The sequence below is a fragment of the Balaenoptera acutorostrata genome, chromosome 14 (genome assembly GCF_949987535.1).
Source record: "Balaenoptera acutorostrata chromosome 14, mBalAcu1.1, whole genome shotgun sequence".
Lineage (NCBI taxonomy): Eukaryota > Metazoa > Chordata > Mammalia > Artiodactyla > Balaenopteridae > Balaenoptera > Balaenoptera acutorostrata.
This window is the reverse complement of record NC_080077.1, coordinates 60,671,175-60,696,278: the sequence shown is the minus strand read 5'-3', so window position 1 is coordinate 60,696,278 and position 25,104 is coordinate 60,671,175. Positions and strand designations below refer to the sequence as shown.

At 44.3% G+C, this 25,104-nt stretch overlaps 1 protein-coding gene across 1 annotated transcript in view; it reads right to left on the bottom strand.

Annotated features, from left to right (window-relative positions):
* Positions 1-12,504: 12,504 nt before the first annotated feature.
* FAXC (failed axon connections homolog, metaxin like GST domain containing) overlaps positions 12,505-25,104 on the bottom strand; it is a 118,349-nt gene continuing 105,749 nt past the window's right edge. Inside the window, exon 8 of the transcript XR_009005186.1 lies at positions 12,505-12,858. The gene's annotated coding sequence lies outside the window, so the exon portion shown is untranslated. The remainder of the gene's footprint in view (positions 12,859-25,104) is intronic.

Sequence of the window (25,104 nt, the reverse complement as noted above, 5' to 3'; positions counted from 1 at the left end):
AAGGGGTGTGATCCCATAGTCCTTGAGCAAGAGGGGAGTACAGCACAGAAGGGACAGGCTGCCGCCAAGACAACCCCACCACCAAGACCAACTACGTCAATTGCAGTGTTTCATGCAAAATGAAAACGCAGCGTCCTCTGTTTAAAAACTGTTAAGAATGTCAAGACTGGACAGCAGAAACCAAGCGTGGGCCCCTGTGCGTCTCCATAGGTCCCACGCCCACGAAGCCAGCCCAGCTTGGCACCTCCTCTGCGTCCTCTACCCTTTATATTTACCCCTACTGTAGCACTAACCTCTCAACTGAAATTTGTTTGCTGTCCAACACCCCCCCCAACCCGCTCAACAGTGAGTCCTTTGAGGGTAAACATTGTATCTTACTGATTTGTTTTCTCAACTCTTGATACAATGCTTGACTGATAACAGGTGCTCAATAAACATGAATTTAATTCAGTGAAATGGAATAAAACAGAATGGAATGGTATGCCCTCCACGTATCTTCTTGTCTAGAGATTCCAGAAAGCTTTGAGGTAGAAAAGGGTCCAGGGAACAGTGGTTTGAAAAAGTCTGTGATTCAGTGGCTGTGATCCTCTCACCTGTAGAAAAGCGGAAATTTAATTTGTTTTCCTCTTTGGAAAGTGGATGCTTCTGCATGGCTGTGCCTCCTCTTCCTTCCTGAGCTGCAAGACGGAGCAGCAAGAACACTCCAGGAAGGAATAAGACAGACCCAGTGACCTGCTCAACATCTTTTAGTCTGGGTTTCCCTGGTGGCGCAGTGGTTGAGAATCTGCCTGCCAATGCAGGGGACACGGGTCCGAGCCCTGGTCTGGGAAGATCCCACATGCCGCGGAGCAACTAGGCCCGTGAGCCACAACTACTGAGCCTGCGCGTCTGGAGCCTGTGCTCCACAACAAGAGAGGCCGCGATAGTGAGAGGCCTGCGCACCGCGATGAAGAGTGGTCCCCACTTGCCGCAGCTGGAAAAAGCCCTCGCACAGAAACAAAGACCCAACACAGCCAAAAATAAATAAATTTATAAAAAAAAACTTTTAGTCTTTTGAATATAAATATTTATTTTAATCCTAAAAACCAATAATTATATAGATAAAAAACAAGGACCTACTGATAGCACAGGGAACTATATTCAATACCTTGTAATAACCTACACTAGAAAAGAATCTGAAAAAGAATATATATATATATATATATATATATATATATATATATATATATATATATCTGAATCACTTTGCTATACACCTAGAATTAACACATCATTGTAAATCAACTACACTTCAATTAAAAATTATTTTAGGATTTTTTGCCTAATGGCTGCTTTCAAAGGGAGATCCCTTCCTAGAGCAATCCTGTGGTGTCTGCAGCACAGTGAGACTGGAGTCAGTATGACCCCCTGCTCTGCAGTACCTGAGTTCTTTCCTCTCCCTAATTGACTCTCAGAATCAGAGCTGTCCTGAGCTGTCTTCAGCCAAGACTGGTTTACTCTCAGTAGCACATTGGTACATTTTCACTTAAGCTTTAATTAAACCTTGTCTGTTAAGGTGTCAGTGACCCATCTTGGCATCTAAAAGGTAACACATAAGACTTAATCTCCTAAAGTCCTAGAGCACAAAACCCTGGGAATGTGCAGGGGATATGCATGTGAACTCATTTCAGAAGAAGCGTATTTGGATGGGACTATTCTGAGTGAACGGAATTGGAAAAAAAAAAAAAAAAGGGACTTCCCTGGTGGCACAGTGGTTAAGAATCCTCCTGCCAATGCAGGGACACGAGTTCAAACCCTGGTCCGGGAAGATCCCACATACCGCATAGCAACTAAGCCTGTGTGCCACAACTACTGCGTCTGCACGCCTAGGGCCCGTGCTCCACAACAAAAGAAGCCAACGCAATGAGAAGCCCATGCACCCAAATGAAGAGTAGGTCCCTCTCGCTCCAACTAGAGAAAGCCCGCACGCAGCAACGAAGACCCAACGCAGCCAAAAAAAAAAGACTATCTTTGATCAATGAGAAAATGTTTATAAAATCAAGATAAGTCAACTCATTAAGTCTATTTGTTTTGACTTAAATATTTTATGCTGTCACATTGTCTGGAAATATGGGAGGCTAACGGGGAAAGTATTCATATAGGAGGAACTGTCTAATAATATAGGAGTTTGGATTAAGGAATTCCAGAACTGGACCCACTCTGAGAGATCTGTAGTTATTAGTTCTCTACTACTGTATTAGTTTCCTATTGCTACTGTAACAAACTACTGCAAACTGGGTGGCTTAAAACAACACAATTTATTCTCTTACAGTGCTGTAGGTCAGAAGTCTGACACAGGTCTCGCTGGGTTAAAATCAAGGTGTCTGCAAGGTTGCATTCCTTTTGGAGACTCTAGAGGAGAATCCATTTCCTTGCCTTTTCCAGCTTCTAGAGGCCACCTGCATTCCTTAACTTGTGGCCCCTTCCTTCCTTCATCTTTCAAAACCAGCAATGCTGCATCTCTCTGTAGTCACATTGCCCTCTGACCTTGGCCAGGAAAGATTCTCCACTCTTAAGAATCCATGTGATTAGACTGGACCAACCTGGTCCCCCTACAGCTCCTCCTGCATGAGGCTGCACTTATCTTTGGTTCTGTACAACAATGGAGACATAAGCTTCCCTCATCTTGGCTTGACCTTCTAATGATCTTCATGGAAACATCCCCCCTGCCCCTGCCCATCTATCTGCATGCCCACTCCAGCCCCTCCTGCCCTACCCCCAAGACCACCCGAAGCCCCTTTGGCAACCACAGGTACAGACATCCATCTCCCATTCAAGATGGTAGATTTAAGCAATCACTAAATTCACATGTATGACACTGGAAGAGATTGAATAATTTTTTTCTGGACATCTCACTTTCTTTTACATAAACATTTTAAGGTCATTTCACTGTCCAAAGTAAGAAAGAGTATTTGGAATGTCAACATAATTATTTTCATTGGAACTTTATGACAGTAAAATGCACAAATCTAACCCATAACATTTGATTAGTAGATGCGTATAACAAGATAGAGCTATAACACAATCTTTATATCAAAATGTATTTTACCTCACCATAATTGACAGAGATCTATAGAAACACACAAAGCTTTTTGCTGCTCTACTGAAATATGAATCCTTTTAAAAAGATATAGAGAAATTAATAAAGTAATAGAAAGTATAGCTACCAACATTAAAAACAACGCTGTGACAGAAGAGAGTTCTCACTTACCTGTAATAAGAGATTTTTATTTTTTTATTTATTATTTTTGGTTGCGTTGGATCTTTGTTGCTGCACGGGGTTTTTCTCTAGTCGCGGCGAGCGGGGGCTACTCTTCGTTGCGGTGCACGAGCTTCTCATTGCAGTGGCTACTCTTGTTGTGGAGCACGGGCTCTAGGCGCGCAGGCTCAGTAGCTGTGGCTCGCGGGCTCTAGAGCGCAGTAGTTGTGGCGCACGGGCTTAGCTGCTCCGCAGCACGTGGGATCTTCCCGGACCAGGGCTCGAACCTGTGTGCCCTGCATTGGCAGGCGGGTTCTTAACCACTGCGCTACCAGGGAAGTACTGTAAAAGAGATTTTTTTAAACTTGTTTTCTCTCCTTAACAAAGCAGATTTGGCTTACAAATTTTCACTTTCCCCTCATTGTTGCAAATCTCCCAACAAAAGTAAAAGTGTTAAAGTTTATTATCTATGTAACATTTCTGTTTCTCTGTTATCAAGTAGGTATTTAAATTATAAGCTTTTTTTTTTTTTTTTTTTTTAATGAGGATCTTGAATCAGATGCGTATGTTTGATTGATTGATTGATTGATTGATTTTGGCTGTGTTGGGTCTTCGTTTCTGTGCGAGGGCTTTCTCCAGTTGTGGCAAGCGGGGGCCACTCTTCATCGCGATGCGCGGGCCTCTCTCGTTGCGGAGCACAGACTCCAGACGCGCAGGCTCAGCAGTTGTGGCTCACGGGCCCAGCCGCTCTGCGGCATGTGGGATCTTCCCAGGCCAGGGCTCGAACCCGTGTCCCCTGCATTAGCAGGCAGATTCTCAACCACTGCGCCACCAGGGAAGCCCTATAAGCTTTTTTAACATGGGAAATTGTGACGTCTTTAAGGTCTTTTCTAAGTTGTGTGGGATGCTCCCAGGGGATTTTGTCTCTTTTTTTTTTTTTTTTTTTAACTAAATATATCTCTCTGCTTCCTTTCAGGAGGCAGGAATATGCAAGACCATCTCCATCAACCAGATTGCTTTTGAATTCTTCCACTTTCAGAAGCTTCCTGCCTCAGGTGACTCAGATGTACCTGGGAGCATCAGCTTCCTGGGAGATCTCTCAGGTAGATGCTTGGGGTCTCAGGTCAGAACCGGCCCAGCCAAGGCACAAGGGGTGGGAGGAGAGGGTGGCACCCAAAGCCCTGGATCTAGACTGGCCGGGAGAAGAATTCAAACAAGGGGCTCCCTGCCTGGGGCTGCCCTTGACAAGTGACTGGAATGTTCATGTTCCTGCATGAGTCTCTGCAGTGTTCAAAAAACACACAAGTCAGCTGACAGTTTGTTAGTGATAAGGATAAAATACTAGATACTTCAAGAATACTTTCTAGTTTATTATTCTTTCAAGGTGCAACAGAAATGAGAAAGAAATGGGGGAAAGGGGAGAGGAGAGGCGAGCTTGAAAAGAAAGGACATAGGCTTTGAGTAGCTACTGTGGACCAGGTGCTTTACATACCTGTCCCTCACAATCCTCCTAACTGTCCTAGGTCATCATTACTGTTCCCAGTAACAGGGAAGGCAACTGTGGCCGAGTGTCTTTATGTGACTTGCACATGGCCCGGGGCTTACGAGCATCAGAGCTAGGTCTGTCTTTTTCTACCGTCCCTCCGTGATTTCAACTCCCAAAGTCCACTCCTTGCCAAGAGGTGACGTTGGGCAGTCACTCAGTGCCCTTGGTGAGGTCTTGTCCTAACACGCTAAGCAATTCCCTTCACACAGGAAGTAGGTGTCACCTCTTCTACCACCCTGGACCCTGGGTATCAACACAGTCCACCAGCATGAAAAACTTCAGCAGCTGAGAGTCTGAATTGGGGCCTCAGTGTCTCCTCAACACTCCCAAAAGCCGAAGAATTTTCTGGGCTCCCTCTGCCATGCATCCCAGGGGAGTCCGGCCAAGCTCCAGCCCCACAGGGGTTTCTTCAGGCTGAGATCAGGCCCTAGGGCGCTATGTGAGGGGTTTTAAGGCTTCCCTTCAGTGGTTCAGAGTAGTCTGAATTTTATAGGCTGCCACTTGAGTTGGTTTCCTACCATCCATGGGCAGCTGACAGCTGTCAGGGAGGCAAGCCTCCCTCTTGCCAACGGCCAGTCCTGAGGCTCATTCACAGAGACAGGGACAGAGCCCAGACTGACAGACCGTTCTGGCTGTTTCTGTGAGGCCCCAGCAAACTGGGTTTGGCTGCCAATGGCCTCTAGAGTCTGCAGAACATGCAGGCTTCTCGAATACCATTGGATCAAGTTACCACGAGCTGGGCACGGGCCTGGTAAACGACTCTGGCCCCCCCTGAGGATCTCTTTGTTTCCGCCAAATATGCTTTTCTTTCCTGCCACTAACACCTTTTGAGTCCTTCCCATGTGCAAAGAGTGGAGAGGCAGAGCCTCCGGAATGTGTTCTGTCTCCACCGATACGGACAAGCACAAGGAGCTTTGTCATTCATTCGTTCATCCATTCATCAGTCACTTATTCACTTATTCAACAGATAGATATTGAATATCTATTCCGTGAAAAGTACTGTGTGAGGCAGTGTGGAAAATGAAAGGAGAGCTCACCAGAGGATCCTGCCCTCAAAAAGGTTAATAGAGGAGATAAGTCACGGATATAATTTCTCAAAGACAAGGTAAAATATAATGGTTGCAATGATAAAAGAAGAAGTAGAGTGGCATGTGTCCTGGGAATGGAAAGACATTACTGGCATTTGGAATATCGGGGAAGTTGTCTGGGAGTTTATTTCCCCGAAAGCAGACCCTGAGACAAAGATCTGAGTGTAAGTAGTTTATTGGTGGGGGAGAGGATCTCAGGAAGCACAGGGAGTAGAAGGCAGCAAAATGAGGAAGACCAAAACAAGGTATCGTAAGGAGTAGGTTACCATTATGAGCAGCTGGGGCTCATCTCCACGCGGAGCCACTGGAGGAGGCCTGAACACACCTCAGAATCATCGCAGTGAGGGAGGAAGAAGCTGGAGTGTTCTTCCCTCAACTCTCATCGCTCAGGGTTGAAGGTAGCTCCTAGGACATTCACTCTCTTTGGCTGGCAGCTCAAACCCCAGCCTGTGGCCGGAGAATACTCTCCAGAGGAAGTTCCAGTGTTTACAGGACCCATCTGCGGGTCCTCCAGATGGGGTAAGGGAATGGGGTGGGGCATCTAGCCTGCGCTCCAAAAGTCTTCACGAAGAATCAGTACTTGAGCAGGGTCTGTCTTAGTCCGTTTGGGCTGCTATAACAAAAATACCATAAACTGGGTGGCTTGTAAACAACAAACATTTTTTCTCACAGATCTGGAGGCTGGGAAGTCCAAGATCAAGGCTGGTTCTCAGCAGATTTGTTATCCGGTGAGAACCCACTTCTTGGCTCCTAAACAGCCATCTTCTCGCTGCAACCGCACATGGGAATGACTAGGGAGCTCTGTCAGACCTCTTTTATAAGGGCACTAATCCCATCCATGAGGGCTCTACCCCTATGACCTAATCACCTCCCAAAGGCCCCACCTCTTAATGCCGTCACGTTGGGCATTAGGTTTCAACATACAAATTTTGGGGAGACACAAATATTCAGTCCCATTTCAGGGTCTTAATGGAAAGACAGTATTTGGCTTGCGGAGGGCAGGGATATTTCAGGTGAAGGAACAGCCTCAACAAAGACACAGAGGCAAATAACCACAGGCTGTACAAAGGGAACAGTGAATAATTCAGCAAATCTGGACCTCGGGATACACATAGTGGGGCTGGGAGAAATGCAGTAGGGTAGGTATGAGAGAGCTGGATTATACATCAACGTGCTATAGGATCAATATGCAATGTGGATAGTTTGAAATAATTTTAGAAATATAGATGACATTTAAAAAATTCAATCCCTGCATAAAGAACCTTACTCTATCTCAATGGCAAACTATTTGGCTTGACCAAGAGGCAGGCTCAGATTGAATCTACCTTGTCTTTGTGGCTAAAATTGTGTCTTTGAGTGGCCTCCAATATTGATTATGAAGTGCTCTTGCTGGTGAGCTACAGTTAATCGTTATGACCCACCGAAGATGCTTCAAAATATGTCAGTGGCATGGCTCTCAGCATTGGTAAACAAACACATCAGGGCAATGTAAACAAGGCTGAATCTTACAGCCGAACCATAAATAACCCACTTCCTCCCTTATAGTTTGGGCATCGTCTTCTCTGAGTGTATCATCACCATTATACTGAGGTCTTGCCTCTGCCCCTTGGCTACTCTAGAACTAGAATCTCTCCCCACAGCCCAGCACCCACAGGGTCATTCAGCTCTCTGCAGAGAACTCCCACGCCAAGAATGACCAGTGCTGGGAGGCCAAGAGACTCTGACACACAGACACGTCCTGTCCAGGGACTTTCTGTCCCCAGGACTGTTGTTCCACCACTTGTGTAAGGACGCAGATTTGGGGTAGAGGCTTCAGCGGGTGAATTAGAGAAGGGTTTAGAATCTCGGTCTTAGGAATTCAGGTTTTAGGTCCATAGCAGAATTGGGAAAGTTCCTTTTCTCATCAGGGTCAGAGACTACATATTCTCTGACACCTCAGGGAAATCAACCTTTTTTGGGGGGCTGCGTTGGGTTTTTGTTGCTGCGCGTGGGTTTTCTCTAGTTGTGGCGAGCAGGGGCTACTCTCCGTTGTGGCGCGCGGGCTTCTCATTGTGGTGGCTTCTCTTGTTGCGAAGCATGGGCTCTAGGCGCGCGGGCTTCAGTAGCTGTGGCACACAGGCTCAGTAGTTGTGGCTCATGGGCTCCAGAGTGCAGGCTCAGTAATTGTGGCGCACGGGCTTATGCTCTGCAGCATGTGGGATCTTCCCAGACCAGGGCTCGAACCCGTGTCCCCTGCATTGGCAGGCAGATTCTTAACCACTGCACCACCAGGGAAGTCCCAAGCTTGCTTTTTTTTTTTTTTTGACCATGCAGCATGCAGGATCTTAGTTCCCCAGCCAGGGATCGAACCCGTGCCCCGTGCAGTGGAAGTGTGGAGTCCTAACCACTGGACCACCAGGGAAGTCCAAATCAAGCTTTTTTAAAAAATGACTTTAATAGAAAAATAAGTATCTATGTTCCTTAGTTCATGAAACTAAACACATCCCCAAAATGGGATGCAAAGATGAATTTCCCAAAGCTGAATCTTATTTTTAACTCGACACAGGAACCTTCTCTTTAAAGTTGTTTTTACTGTGTAAAATAAGAAACCATTTGTAGTATGAATTTTAACTTCCCTCACATCCAAACCACCATCATCTTATGTATCTGTCTGGTAATCTCAATGTTCTTTGGGTTTTCTTAGAATGGAGCATAAATGGAGCATTCAGTTAAAAATGATGTTTATTGGGAAACTTTTGAAGGTGGGGAGTATGTGTATTACCTTGATTGTGGTGAAGGCATCACAGGTGTAGGCATATGTCCAAACTCATCAAATTGTATACATTACATAGATGCAGCTTCTTGTAAATCAATTATACCTCAATAAAGCTATAAAATAAAATGTTGTTCTTCATTCATTTCAGCTCAACCCTTTATTGACAGCCTGCAAGGAAGCGAGAAGCACTGTGCTAATGAGTCAGTGAGGCAGAGGTTAATGTGGCGCATTCCTGTAGGTTCAAGGAGTTAACATCCTTATTTTATTTTCACTGAATGTCATAGTGGGCATTATGTCATGACTATAGAAAAGCTGGAGTTTCTTAATGCAGTGCTGAAAGGGTGACAGTGGTAGTAATTTTACAAACTAATAAAAAAAATATTGACCTTAATAACTCTTCTTAGATTATTTGCAAAGAGTTTAAAACCATAAGAATAGGTCCATATTCATTTTCTTTCACTGAAATTGGAAAGCAATGTGTCAGATAAACAATAATCTTTACATTTTTATTGTCCCTTTCCACAGACATTCATAATTTTATTTCTTTGCAGGAATTTCTCGCTGCATCTTGGAATTCTCTCCACAAGTCCAACTTCAGTTGCTGTTCAGACCACCCCCATTTCTTCTAATCATCTCAGATGATGATCAAATAAAATCAAAGTCCTTGGCTTTCCAAAGAGAAGCCATTAGAAAAGAAAGTAGAAAAATTCAGCGGGAATATTTTCCTAAAATTCCCATCAAAAGCGTGAGACCCAGGCTGGCTTTCAGCCTCAGCACCACGGGTCTCCTGGCCGGGACAACTGGTTCTCCACTTGCAAGCCCAGGGACCCTCCCAGTTCTAATCCTGAGCTGGGGCAATAGAACTTAAGAAGGTCCCTCTGTGTGTCTGCTCTGAATGCATTGTACAATATATCCCAACTTACTTAGTTCTCCCAACACCCCCCAGAGCTAGTTGGCATTAGCTCAAAGGTAAGACACCTGAGGTCTTTACCAATGGTGAGTCAGTGGTGAAGCCAGGATTAAATCCAGGTCTGTCTGACCCCAAAGCCCATGCCCCTTCAGCCGTACCACATGGCCAATGCTGGACCATACCACTCTCTTGTGCTAAGTGTCCAGCGTCTCTGAACCCTCACCTGGTGTCTGGTGCCCTGCTACCCACTGACCGGCTGCTTACTGGGTATTCGGATCACTGACTAACTCCTTCTGCTGGGATTTGCCTCTCTGCTGGGGCCCCCAGCTACCTTGTCTTGGATTCCCATTGCTGGCTGCATGGGTGACTCTGCCAGGCTATTTCCCTGCGCCTTGGAATCTCTCCTGCTCTGGCCAAACCAAGCCTCCCTCGGCTGCTGCAAGCAGACCGAGAGCCATTCCTGGCCTCTTCCCAGTTTCCCTCAATCTGCCCCATCTGCCTGTGAGCCCCTGATCCAGGGCAGTGTGAATCCCCAAAAAAGGACAGGACACCAGAGATGGCAGGTAGTCGACTCTGTGACGGCACCATGTCCAAGAGGTCGAGCAAAAGCTGACTTCCAAAATAAAAATGAACAGGCTTTTGCCCAGAACTTTCTAGATTTCTAGCCTCAGACCCAAGAAAAGTATTCATCTTTCTCCAAACTTTACGTAGAATTTCATTTACCGCAGACACCCAGGGCCAGACTAGCAGTAACAAGAGCTGGAGAACAAAAGCAATTTTCTTGAGTAGCAGTCGGCAACCTTTCCAAAGGGAGGCCCCATCAGGCCGCTCCCCCTGATGCTCAGGCGTGCCTGGGCTGGGCGAGCAGGTGCCCACTCATCTCAGGGGGTGGGGAAGCATGCTGACTCTCGATGAAAACCACAGGCTGCAAGGTCCTACCCCAATTTAGAAGAGCATTTCTGTTCAAAGCTGGATCACTGCATCTCAGAAAGCACCCTAGCTTCCAACGGTCTTAAGCCATAGCTGTTGTACTAAAGTAGTCTGTTGAGCTGAGGCAATTCTCTAAATACCTCAGAGCATCCAAACAAAATATTTCCTCTTTAATACATCTTAATACCCAGGTAAGAGAGACTGAATCAGGATGTTCCTTTTCCAGCGTGCTCAGGACTCACACATTTTCTAGTATCAAGGAAGACAAGGGCTTCCCTGGTGGCGCAGTGGTTGAGAGTCTGCCTGCCAATGCAGGGGACACGGGTTCGAGCCCTGGTCTGGGAGGATCCCACATGCCGTGGAGCAACTAGGCCCGTGAGCCACAACTACTGAGCCTGCGCGTCTGGAGCCTGTGCTCCGCAACAAGAGAGGCCGCGATAGTGAGAGGCCCGCGCACCGCGATGAAGAGGGGCCCCCGCTCGCCGCAACTAGAGAAAGCCCTCGCACAGAAACGAAGACCCAACACAGCCAAAAATAAATAAATAAATAAATATTTAAAAAAAAAAAAAAGGAAGACAAAGCTCATGATTCACCTAAAAAGTCATTCCAAAATGATTTCTTCCAAGTTGAAGGAAGTGATGAAGAGGATTATATGGTCCTCAATATAGTCATGAGAATCCTGTAAGTACAAAGTTTCCTCAGTCCAAACATGCTTCATTTTTTTCTGATTGCCAAGTATATATTTATGGTGGAAAATTAGAAAAGTACAGAAAACCACAAAGGTAAAACTTTAAATCAATCGTTATCCACTAACTCAGAGATAACTGCTATTAACATTTTAGTGAATATATCCCAGTGTTTTTTCTGTGCATGTACATTTGTCTCACCTAGTTTTTTGGTTTTTTATACAAATGGAAACATTTTGTATAGACTGTGTGTATTCTGTTTATTTTACTTAATATCTCAAACAATTTCCCATGACATTAATTTTTCTTCTACAACATAATTTTAATGGTTGTATAATATTTGCTGTTGGATATTTAAGTAGTTTCTAATTTTCTCTATTAGCAATAACATCAGTAGTAAAAGTTCTCGTGCATAAATCTCTTTGTGCATCTCTACTTATTAGTTCCTTATGATAAATCCCTTGAAGTAGACAAAGTCAGAGAGTATGAATGTTTTTAAGATTTTGGTTTATATTAACAAGTTGCCCGTCAAAAATTGTACATATTTGTAGACTATGCTCTATTCCTTGTACCTTTGCCAATAGGGGGCATTTCCACATTTTTGCCAGTTTAATAGGTGAAATTGAGAGCACACTGTTTTAATTGGCATTTCTTTGTTTATTAGTGAGCTTGGACATTTTATCATATGCTGTTTGGATATTTGCTTAAATATTTATAACTTTTATTCATTGCTTATATTATGGTATTTATCTTTTCCTATTTATTTTTAAGAGCTCTTTATGCATTAAAAATATCCATCTTTGGTCTACCATATTTGTTGCCAGGATTTCCCACAGGCTAACATTTGCTTTTTAATATCACTTAGGATATTTACATTAGTTATAATTTATATGCCATTTTGAAAGTGCTCCAAGTAAGAAACTTTCTACATATAGACCCTAACATCCACTGATGGGAGCAAGGCACCACATCACACAAGTTCAGAGGCTCTAGTTAGGTTGGAAGTGATTTGAACAGCACCCACCAGGTATGCAGTGGTCCTGGATTCCAAACACATTGTCCATAGAGATTGTAAAGGAAAAAAAGCAACTAAGACTTAGTCTGAGCTCCTACCTGGCCAAGTTGATTTCTGACCGATGATACAGGACAGGATGCATCAAACTTTTCCTGTAAAGGGCCAGACAGCAAATAGTTTAGGCTTTGTGAGCCGTACAGTCTGCCACCACTACTCATCTCTGCCATTGCAGCGTGACAGCAGCCATAGACAATACACAAATGAGTAGTTTTGTCTAAGTAAAACTTTATTTACAAAGACACTACAATCTCAATTTCATGTAAGTTTCACATCTCACAAAATATTATTCTTCTTTTGATTTTTTTCAATCTTTTACAGATCTAAACACCATTCTTCGCTCACAAGCCATACAAAAACAAGTAGTGGGCCAGATCCGGCCCATGAGCATTAATCAGTTGGCCAACCCCAATGCAGGATGAATGTCTGGTTCATACAGATCTACTAGAGAAGCCTGAGGAAAAGGACATGTTTTAATTAGTGAGCAGAAGAGATGTGTACCACTTCCATGTAGGATCTTTAGACGCCATCACACGGCTGTACCATATTACCTCTTGCCTCACTCCCAGCAATGCCCCTGCTGCTCAGCCTGGATCCCAGAGTGAAGATATATGGAGCAGGACCACAGTCAACCTGCAATGAACATAAAACCTGATTGAGAAATAACCCTTCGTTGATACAAGCCACCAAGATTGGGGGATCACTTTGTTACTGCCCATATTTTAGCTTATGCTGACTGATACATACCTGAAGAGATTATTTTGTGTTTGTATTTGCTTAGCTCCTATGGGCATTTGAGTTTAAAAGTTTTAAGTCATGTCAGCTTTAGTTTCTTCAGCTATAAATTTGCAATACTCTGTATAGTTAACAGGTTATTATGAGGATAAAAATGAGATAAGATATGTGAAAATGCTTTATAAATTACAAAGCACTTTAGAAAGGTTTTTATTATGTTTATTATCAAAAAGCCATAAAATAAGACAGATTTTACAGAGTTCTACTATAGAAGTGGAGGTACTATGGTCAGGGAGGGATTCAAGATAATTCAGATCACAGAATTTTTTCAAGACAAAGTGGTATTTGAACTAGATGCTGAAAGGCTGGCAGGCTGCTAGTAGCAGCATGAACAAATGCAGTAGGGATGGCCCTACCTTGGCTCAGTCTTGAATTCCCTTTGTCTCTGCCCTGGTTTGACGTCCTAAGACTGGTATCTGTTCATTAAGTAAATGAACAGATAAACACACAGGTAAACAGTGTGTAACAGAAGAGGACTCTGAAATGTTCACTCTGAAACCTGATGTTATGTTTCAAATTATTTCATTTTGACTCAGAGTGAAGGCAGCCAGAGGAGTTAGCTACATAATTGCTCTTTTAACAGTCCTGGCCACCCTTAGCACATTTAATTATTTCATAATTACTCCTCCTTACGCCCAATGTGGAAATGATATGCAGATTATCGATCTTTAGGATGAACACAAAAGAAAAGCAGTCATCACTCTCTGTCCCCAGCAGGTCTCCTCCCCTTATCATGAGGACAAACAGCTCTCTCTGGGCAATAAGGAAAGTTGAGGAAAAGCCTGGAGGCCAGAAGAACCAGGGATGTGAGCTTGGAGACCTCGCAAAGGGCACAGGCACAAAATGCTTACACATTTCCAGAAAGAGTTCACCTTCTAAGCCTGTGAGCCACAACTACTGAGCCTGTGCTCTAGAGCCTGCGAGCCACAACTACCAAAGCCTGTGCGCCTAGAGCCCGTGCTCCGCAACAAGAGAAGCCACCGCAGTGAGAAGCCCGCGCACCACAACAAACAGTAGCCCCCGCTCGCCGCAACTAGAGAAAGCCCGCGCGCAACAACGAAGACCCAAGAGAGTCAAAAATAAAATAAATAAATAAATAAATAAAAAAGAGTTCACCTTTGGTTTATCTCACCCAGATGTACAAATAACAAATGCTCCCTAAGACACCCAAATGCTCAGTTAGCAAAAGTCCTGCAAAACTCAAATTTTGTGAAAGTCAAAAACACTTCAGCATAATTTTTTCTTCCTTTCAATCCCCCATCGGAGCTCACTTTCACATTATAAAAATAAGCATGAGCTGAATCTACTGAACCATCGGTGACTAGGCACAAAGTGAGTGCTCGCATCGCTGGATTTCACCCTTACGTCTGCAGTCAGAGCTCGAGCCTTTCCAGAGTCGGTGCTCTGCACTTAGTGAGGCGATCAACGGGAACTCATGGCAGCTGACAGGACAATGACACGGGTAACACTGACATACCCCAGGCTAACTCCTCCTGAGTCCCGTGGTCACCCACATCATCCCAGAAAGAAAGGGAAAGCCCTGCTCAGAGCGGCTGCTGCTTCTGACCGTTGACTCTTTGTTCCTGCAAGAACCCTATCTTTCTGTGACTCTAAAATCTTACTGTGGCTTTATAGAATTATTTGAGGAAAATAGAATTTGGGTAAGACCAGAAATGCATAAGTGTCTGCTTATAACCAGTATTAAATCTCGGAACTTGCCCATTACAAGAGACACCAGGAGTATCCCAACTGCCCATGAAGAGAACCACTTACCTCTTTTGTGGTTCTTTTAAGAGTCAGCAAGTGTAACACAAAGCACTCAGTCCCTTATCCTTCAGTATCTCTGACCAAGGGACCATTATGTTCATTCAAAGCCTCTTCCCTCCTGCAGCTTATAATCTAGTTTGGGAACAAGACAAAGAGATGAGTCATTAAGAAACAGCATCAGACTTGGGCGGCAGCACAAAGCAACTTCAAGGCTGCCCAGGCTTAACCGACTGAGGAGCAGTTCTCCAATAATTCAGAGCAAGAGAGAAATCTCGATGGTCTGGAGTGGCCATGAGGATGTCTGGGTAGAAGGTAGGAACTGATCCAAGGGTGGATGGAATTTTTTTTCTTTATGAAGAGATGGGCAGCCAACATTCACAACATGCCCAGTAGACCCAGAGTCTCAGAGGAGGAGTATGCCTGGTGACCTCAGGGACAGTAGGGCCACATCTGAGTTGTACCCAGAGATGAGTTGTGCAAAATAAGACTGAAAAGACAGGTTAGGGACAAACTGTGAGGGGCCTAGAATGCCAGACTATGGGGTTCAGGAGCCAGCCTAAGTGTGAGCAGCTAGCATGACCCTCTACTTGGATGTGTAACAGAGATTAGCAGTTACGACCCCAGCCTCAGTTTCTCAGCCTTTAAAATGGGCATAATAACAGTGCCTAACTCATGGTAGTATATATACATGTATGTATATATAATATATATGTATATCAAAATACATACATTTATATAGCTTATATATCTAAGCTAATATATACAGTATATATGTATATATACTGCTAATATAATATGATATATTATATAGCTTAGAACAGGGGGCCTGGCAAGTAATAAGTTTTAGGTATGTTATTATTTTCTTATTTTTGGTGAGATTCATCAACCCACCTGAGGGGTCTCACACTCTTTGGACATGGCTAAACAGGCATATTTAATTCATTCTTTGGATTTTATAGGCTAAAAATAAGTATGATTATCTTGGCCCACGACAGCTAGACATCTGTTTCCTAAGTGTACCCCAAAAAGAAAGAAGGCATCGGGCGGAATAAAGGTCAGCAATCTGAGCGCCACCGAGCAGCCAGCCGCAGTGCGGAGTCTTGCGTCTTCCGCGCCCTTCCCCTGGCAGCCGGGAACTGAGAAGCCTGTCCATTAGAGCGCCCGAAACAGTGATTAAGATGGACATCCTCTGAAACAAATCGGAAACTTTTTCTAAAGGGGGAAAAGGCTGAACTTCCACAGTATAAATATTACTAGATGGCCTCGGGCTCAGATGCCATTTACAAACTCCTCAAGCTGCGCTCTCGCAATTTATGACATTTAACAGAGTCACTGGAGAGAGCTTCAGTCCTGCTTTCGCTCCGGAGCCAAATATTAGCCTCCTTGTGTTAATGAGGCCGAGTCAGGGAAGAGTAAGACAGGAGATCATTTGAGTGACTTTGCTTGTTAACTTTCAGCCCCTTCTCTCCCCCAGCACTCCTCTCTCCCTGCTCCAGAGAAAGCTGGGCGCTCTCAGGGCGAGGACTCTGCGCGCCCCCTTCCGCAGGCACCAGTACTGGAGCCGTACATGGCTCTCCAACACTCCAAGCGTCGTGGGCTGCTCTATCCCCAGACCCCAGGGCACAGCTGGGAAGGGAGGAAGCAGGCACGGGGGATGCCAGCAGGGCCACTGGCTTCATCCAGGGCTCTGTCTCCACTAACCTCCCTCACTCCAGCCCGGAAAGGGGTGTGGCTCTGCTGCAAACAACTTTCAGCCCTCCAGCATGGGAAGATCTGAACTTCTACACAACATGTTCTGACCAAGGTCCACATCCGGACAGGAGGCTACTCATTTGCATCAGCCACATATGCCTCTCCTACACTCCAGCCCTGACCTTCTCTTGGGCAGGGCAGTTACGCTCTCTAGGCTTAGGGTCGTCAGATTTAGCAAAAATGAATAATTTTTAATATGTATTCCCATGAAATATTTTTGATATACTAAAATTTTTTTCTTTGTACATTTGAAATTCAGATTTGATTGAGCATCCTGCTATTTATCTGGCAGCTCTATCGAGACCTCAGTTTCCTCATCTCTAGATGGAATATTAAACTAGATCAGTGATTTTTCAGACTTTTTAAAGAACGAACGTCTCCGGTCCAAAAAAAAAAAATGTCTTGGGAACTTCCCTGGCAGTCCAGTGGTTAAGACTCCGTGCTTCCACTGCAGGGGGCACAGGTTCGATCCCTGGTCAGGGAACGAAGATCCCGCATGCTGCATGGCATGGCCGAAAAAAAAAAAATCTTTCCCAGAAGCACAATGTATGGAATAGGTAGAACAGAGCTGCTATGGTTGTGGCAGAGGTGGGCATCCAGAGCCCTCCCACTACCTTTTGCTGAACCCAGGTCTGCACTGGGTTCTGTTTCAAAACCAAGGGAGCAGACAATCTGTCCCACCCTTCTAATCCCTTCTGTCTCCACCAGCCCAGGCTTCTGGTGTCCTTCACAAATGAAGATCCTACAAAACTTCAGGCCACCCATGTCTGTTTCTCTGCTACTGGAATTCTTCACAGGTACACTGTCGTGGAGGTAAGGGGCTCATCTTCAGATTCACCAGGTCCTGATTCCAACCTCCAAACCCATGAGACGTGGGCTAGGCCCCTCCTCCTAGACTCATGCCATGAAGATGAAGCACCTCAGAGACTACGCGTGCTACGGGGGCAGGGGTGCACCAGCCAGGCTGTATGTGGCAACAGGGAAAGCATGGCCTCCGAGACCAACGCTGCCACTGTTCAGCTGGGAGAACTTGGGACTTAGCCTCTCTGAATATCTGTTCCTTGATAAAGGGTCATTTTTTAAATAATCAGATAAGGTATATAGAAGAGTTTCATGAATAAAAGAAGCCAGAACTTCCCCCCAAAAGAGTACAACATTATATGATTCCATTTATATGAAACTCTAAAAAATGCAAACTAATCTATAGTAACCAAAGGAGATCAGTGTTTGACTGGGGATGGGGTGGCAGGGAGGGACCACCAGGGACACCCAGAGACATTTTGGGGTGATGGGTATGTTCACTATCTTGATTGCGATGATGGTGTTATGGCCGTGTACATATGTCAAAACTTATGAAATTGTAGTCCTTTTTTTTTTTTTTTTTTTTTTTTTTTTATGGCTGCATTGGGTCTTCGTTGCTGCGCGCGGGCTTTCTCTAGTTGCGGTGAGCCAGGGTTACTCTTCGTTGCAGTGCACGGGCTTCTCATTGCAGTGGCTTCTCTTGTTGCGGAGCACAGGCTCTAGGCATGCGGGCTTCAGTAGTTGTGGCACGCAGGCTCAGTAGCTGTGGCTCACGGGCTCTAGAGCGCAGGCTCAGTAGTTGTGGTGCATGGGCTTAGTTGCTCTGTGGCATGTGGGATCTTCCCGGACCAGGGCTCGAACCCGTGTCCCCTGCATTGGCAGGCGGATTCTTAACCACTGTGCCACAAGGGAAGCCCTGAAGTTGTAGTCTTTAAATATGTGCAGTTTACTGGATGTCATTTATCTCTTAATAAAGCTATTTAGAAGGAAATAAATAAGCCTTAAATATTAAAAAAATATTATCATTGTTATGCTTATTTTTATCCTGGTTTTGAGGATTCCTCCTGGGTTTGAGGATTGTCATTTTCTCCCTAGAGCTAAGTGTGTTTCTTTTCCTTTTTCTTTTTTTAAAATTTATTTATTTATTTTTATTTTTGGCTGCTGTGAGTCTTCGTTGCTGCATGCGGGCATTCTCTAGTTGTGGCGAGCGGGGGCCGCTCTTCTATGAAGTGCGCGGGCTTCTCATTGCGGTGGCTTCTCTTGTTGCGGAGCACAGGCTCCAGGTGCACGGGCTTCAGTAGTTGCGGCACACGGGCTCATTCACTCCACGGCACGTGGTATCTTCCCGGGCCAGGGCTCGAACCCGTGTCCCCTGCATTGGCAGGCAGATTCTTAACCACTGTGCCACCAGGGAAGCCCCAAGTGTGTTTCTTAACAAAAACAAAATTTCAAATTCATGTGACCCTGCATATGCCCCCTGCTCATGGAATATCACCTCAGAGGTACAAAGGACTCTGCACATCATCTAGGCGGACCCTCTAGCGAATGTACCCTTTTCCTCCTCCCCCTCCCCTGCATCCAAATCCTACTGATTCTGTCTCCTACGTCTCTGAGACCTCTCCTCCTTCTTCTACCTCCACCATCCTCACCTGGTTCGGACACTACCCTGTCCTTCCTGGACCACTGCAGCAGCCTCCTGATGGACTCCACACTCCCCAGTCTTGCTCATCTCTCTTAGCTACACTTCAGCTAGAGTGATCTTTTTAAATGCAAATATAATCATGTCCCTCTGCTGCTTAAACCTTAAGGTGGTTCCCCACTGTCCTTAGAACAAGACACAGACTCTCTACCGTGGCCTCCAAGACCCACATGATCTGGCCCTTACCCACCTGTCCAGCCACGGCCTGCACCGCTCTTGTTTTCTCTGTTCCAGCCACTTTGGACTTCTTTATATGGACGTGATCCTTCTCAACCCCAGCTCTTCCTATGTCTCCCATAAGCTATTCCCTCTGCCTGAAAGATTCTCTACCATCATTCCTCTAGGCAGCTGATCCTTTCGGTTTCAGTAGAACTATCACTTTCCTTTTAATTAAGCTTAATTAATTCTCTAGACAAAGTCTGACCCCCCATTTTAAGTCTCCAATGCATCTCCAGTGGCAGAGCTTGGGTTAGCTTCCTGTTGTACTGGCTCCCATTCTGACAACTGTTCCACCAGGCTGATCACCATCAGAAGCCCTGCAGGGGCAGCTGGTGTTCAAATGCCACCTCTTTGGTGCAGATGCACACTTGCATAAACTTCTGGAAAGGAACTTTACAATATGGATCATGAGCCTTTAAAATATCTGTACTTTCCTATGACAAGGAAAGAATGTGTCGATGAGTGGTCTTCTTGATAATTATCTTTTTCATTGTAAATGAATACCTTCCCTTTCTGAGTTTAATGTTTATGCTCTCTAACTCACTATCTCCACTTAGGAAACACATCCTAAGGAAAAGATCTAAATGGTGAGCAAAAGTTTGTGGAGAAAAATGTTCATATAAAATAGAAAAAAAGTGAGATAGCCAAAGTATGATGATGGTGAAGTAAATTAAGATGTATCCACAGATTAGAATATTAAACAGTAATTTTGAAAAGCTGTCGTATGTTTATGGTTTTTAATGATAGGAAAAAAAATACTTGTGATTAAGTGAAAAGGTAGGGTTTATTTTACCTATTCCATTTTATTACATCTCATATAACTTAGAAATGTCCCACTAAAACCATCTCTAATTTGGGAAGGAAACTGACACAAGATAGCCAAGAATTAGACTTGTGGAAGAGAATGACAGTGGCAGATCATTATTATTATTTAGCAGAAATAATATCCATACATACAATATACATCGCTGAGCACATTTTCAGTCATATCAAATATCCCTCACATCCTAGCTGCCAGAGTCCCCGTGAATTGCTTACACAAAATCTTCGAACAACTAACCCCAGAATGATCCCCTTGAGGCAAGCAACTGAGTGAGATGACAAGAATGTATGTTGAACTCCTCGAAGCTACCCCACAGGCAATTTTGGTTCTTCCAGACCTGTTACCCGAAGTCTGGCACACTAGAGCCCCCATGTAACTAAATTGAGGATATTTCATCTTTAAAATGAGTATTCAGTGGGGCTCACTGGGACGCCCTCATAACCAAAGCGGGATATTTTAGTCCTGCCCCCTGCCTTCTACTTCAGTGCCTAACAAACGACTAATCACCTTCCTGTTTCCCTGCGAGGAAATACATGTTTTGCCAGGCAAAACTGCCTTTAATTCTGTTCTTGATAAATAGATTAAAGATGTTATTAATAGCGTAAAGATTTAGGGAGTGTTGTTTATTTGATTTACTGTAGAAAATATCCAAGAACTAAGAAGCTGCTTGGTGTTGCGGGCGGAAATTGTGTCTTAGAGTAACAGAGGCCTGGATTCAAATCCTGGCTGAGTGTCTTTTGAGATATTTAGCCTGGCTAAGCCTCAATTTCCTCATAAAATAATGCTCAAGTACTACTTTGCCAGGTAGCGATGAATTTAAGCCCTGTCCAGTGTCCAGCACATTATGGAAATATAATAAATTGTTTGTGAATGAACGGCCTTAAAATGCTTAGCAGAGTGCCCTTCCGGGGCCATCAGTGCTTCCCAAGTGTTAAAGTGCATAAGGAAGCCTCTTGGGATCCTGACAAAATGCAGATTCTGATTCATTAAGTCTGGGATGAGGTTTCCGACAAGCTCCCAGGTGACACCAATGCTGCTGGTACACAGCCCAAGCTTTGAGGAGCGAGGTTTTACATCACTGGTTCTCAAACCTGGCTACACCTTGTCAAGGAAATTTTTAAAATACTGATGACTGGGTCCCACCCCCAAGATTCTCATTTAGTTGATCTGGAGATGTGGCCTGAGCCTTGAGATTTTTTTCTTTTTTTTTTTTTTTCTGGCCATGCTGCATGGCATGCAGGATCTTAGCAGGATCTTAGTTCCCCGACCAGGGATCGAACCCACGCCCCCTGCAGTGGAAGCACAGAGTCTTCACCACTGGACCGCCAGGGAAGTTCCAGCCTTGAGATTTTTTAAAGCTTCCTAGGTGATTCTGAGGTGCACCCACGCTTGAAAACCGCTACTCCATACAGTATGTGCTTAATAAGTAGGACCTATTATAAATTTGATAAGGATCCAGATGATTGTGATCATGCTTAGGTAACAATACAACATACTGTAATACTATTCTATGATAAATAATATATACTATGCTGTATAAAGAGCAGAGAGAACCAAGTAGCTCAGCAGGTAGGTCTTAATTTGCTAAAATGCAGAAGAGAATGGACCAATCAGAGTCTATGCAGAATTTAGAGATTGCTAAACTTTAACTACTCTAAATGAATTATATGCAATGCTTTAAAGAAGAGTGCTTTTTCTCAAGGGTGTCTCTTCAGATGTATTCCAGTGCGTAGTACACATAGGGAGGTTTCCATCCCATCTTGTTAACTAAAATGTTTGGGTTTCCTTTAACTGTGCATTCTCATTTCCAACAGAGAGTGGGAGCACGAGACACATGATACAATAGGGAAAATGTCGAGGCAACGTTTTCAAACATAATCATCCAAATGTGAAGGGACATGCAGTTCAGAAGAAACAGAGTAAGATGATATAGCAAGGAGAGAAGGGAGCAGGTGACGCAATCTGATGTGACGCTGACATGCCAGATCAAAGACTCTGACGGGTGAGAAACATTTCATTTGGGAATCGAGTGAACTGTTATAAAGTTAAGAGCGAGAAGGACGACTGTGGAGATAATAGGACTGGCTTTCAGCCGCCACATCTAAGGACTTTGCCCAGAGGAACTATTCAAGTGCTCGTTCAGAAAACACTGTCTGGAAGCATAAATGAAAGTGTCCAGGATTCCGGTGGGGTCTGCTTGTCTTTAAATGTCTCCACCCCTGTCCTGGAACCTCTGACCTTCCTGAGTATGTCACCCAGATTCCAACAATCTTCCTCAAAAAGGCCCAATCTCCTCTCCCTGAGAGATTTATGTATTCTACCCACTCGCTGAGTTTAGCACTTAATTTGCATTTAGCGCTTGCTTTTGGACTCACTTATTATCTATGTCACTGATTTTTTTTTAATTGAGGTATAGTTGTTTTATAATGTTGTGTTAGTTTATACTGTACAGCGAAGTGGAGTTCCCTGTGCTATACAGCAGGTTCTTATTACTTATCTATTTTATACATATTAGTGTATATATGTCAATCCCAATCTCCCAATTCATCCCACCCCCCCCCCCCACTTCCCTCCTTGGTGCCCATACATTTGTTGTCTACATCTGTGTAGGCCACTAATCTCTAAGTTAAAAAATTTTTTCCTGCACCATATTTTCAAATTATTAGATGTCTTTTCATACTCCTTTAAACCTAATAATTTTATTATGTCTTCTTAATTTAACTCTTTCTACCACTTTACTGTTTTGCAGAACAAATCTGCCACTTTAAAGGAAATAATTTTAAACAATTCATTTGCAAAGCTGAGCAATAATTGCCCATTGAGGAGTCTGAAGAGAGAACACGGAATGGCTTTCTCTCTAGGCTTGTCACTCTCTGAGGTTGCCTGAGTTGGGCAAGACATTTATTCTTTTGCACCTTGTTTTTTCCACAAGTGTTTTCCATAAGTGTATTGAAAATATGAGAAATTTTGATAGAATGACACAAAATTTCTCAGAAGAATACAACATTAAAATTTATCAAGACCAAAGTAGGAGTAGAATTAATATGAACCAATTGTACAACTTCGAAGGAATCTGAACATATCTGAAACAATAAAATTATGTTTACATTGACCAGATCCAGAGTCTTAATAAAGTTCAAAGAATACTATGGAGTTAATAATAATTGGATTAAAAATGTGAAACTATATATTTTCATAATGGTGATCAGAATCATAAAAGAAAGAATAAAAAACTGAATTGAAGCCTCTGGCTTATGTGGGCAAATGAGAAATCTCAGTAAAGTACAACTAGACAGAGCAGCTGGAAGGGTCTGACATCAGGGAAGAATGCCCCACACCTAAATCCACTCAATGGAGTTGAACGAGAGATCTAGTTATAAGCGCTGGGAGGAAACACAGCCTAACAGGTGCAATATCGTCTCTAAAGGGTATAGTCAGAGAAGATGATGCCTGACACACAGTAGGTACACTTGGATAGATGGATGGATGGATGGATGGATGGATGGGTGGATGGATGGATGAGTGGGTGGGAGGATGGGTAGGTGGGTGAATGAAAGGGTGGATAGGAGGTTGATGGGTGGATGAATGCATGGACGAATGGGCATTCAGATTCAGAGTCCAAAAAGAGACAGCATGCTACCTAAAAAGGCAGCTAATCGGGGGATAAAAGGGACACAGGAGAAACCCAGCAGCCTTGACAGGCAGGCAGTATCAGAGATATCCATCTGCAGATAGAAGGTATTCAGGGAGAGAGAATGAAGAGAATCCTCACCCTGAAGAAAGAAAAATAAATGGCAGATTGTTGAAACAATAATTTATAACAGGCAAATAATAAAAAAACTAAACTCTCCAATGAAAATGCCAACAATTGGGTCTTGAGTACTAGACAGAAGCTCAGTTATCAGACGTAAGGCACAGGGTAAGATGGATGTCTCAGGACTGGCACACAACTTCAGTTATCAGAATCAGCGCATGAGGTCAAAGCTGTACCAGCACCAAAGGCCACTTGATGCTCAAACCTGAAACTCCTTAAATCCCTCTTGCTTGCAAGTGGGATTAGTCCTTGAGCCCGGGGCAGAGCTGACACTACAGGTGTGTTCAGGAAGACCCAGCCTTGGGGCGAAGAGACAACTGTGGCTGGAAATCAGACAAGCTGGGGAGCAAAGAGGACCCTAATAACTCCAGTGAAGAGAAAGGAGAACTGAGGTGAAGTTCCAGAAAAATGCAAACATCAAATTCCACGGACCTTTCCAACAGTCATCTGAAAGCAGACCAACAGCGTTGTGGTTGAGAGCTTGAATCCTCATGTGGTCCCACTTCTATGCGCCGCCATTACACTAGTAACCTGGTAACACCAGCGCCACCAGCCACTAATATTCCTTGACTTCTCTTCTGTGCAAAGAGCCCTGTCCCAGGTTTCCATCAGGAAAGGGAATTCCTTTGATTTAGAATAAACTGATGACAGCAATGGTAAGACTGAGCAAAGATGATGTGAAAAATAGCCAAGGATTTTTCCTTCCAAAATCAAAACAGAGACCATACATTCGAGTAGCAGGAACTTCTGCCACCTATTAAAATTGATGGGAGGGGCTTCCCTGGTAGTCCAGTGGTTAGGACTCTGCGCTTCCACTGCAGGGGGCACGAGTTCGATCCCTGGTTGGGGAACTGAGATCCTGCATGCCGCTCAGCCAAAAAACAATTCTTTTAATTAAAAGATAAAATTGATGGGAAGGGTCCATTTGGACTCACGGATATACCACTTGCTGCAATCAAAGCGCCACAGTGTGCAGAAGGCACTTCCCTTTCCAGCCCAGGTCCAGGCCTCTTACACCCTCATCCAAGCTGGCCTCCGTGGCTGAGCCTCTCTCCAACCAAAAAAGGCAAAGCTAAAGAGCTGAGGTCACCGACTCGGTGCCCCGGGATGGAGGCAGCTTGCTCTCATGGAGGGCAGCCCCTTCTCCCATCCTCCCACCTGCAGTTCTGAGGAGCCTTCTCCACATCAGCATTCTGAAGGTGTCCTCTG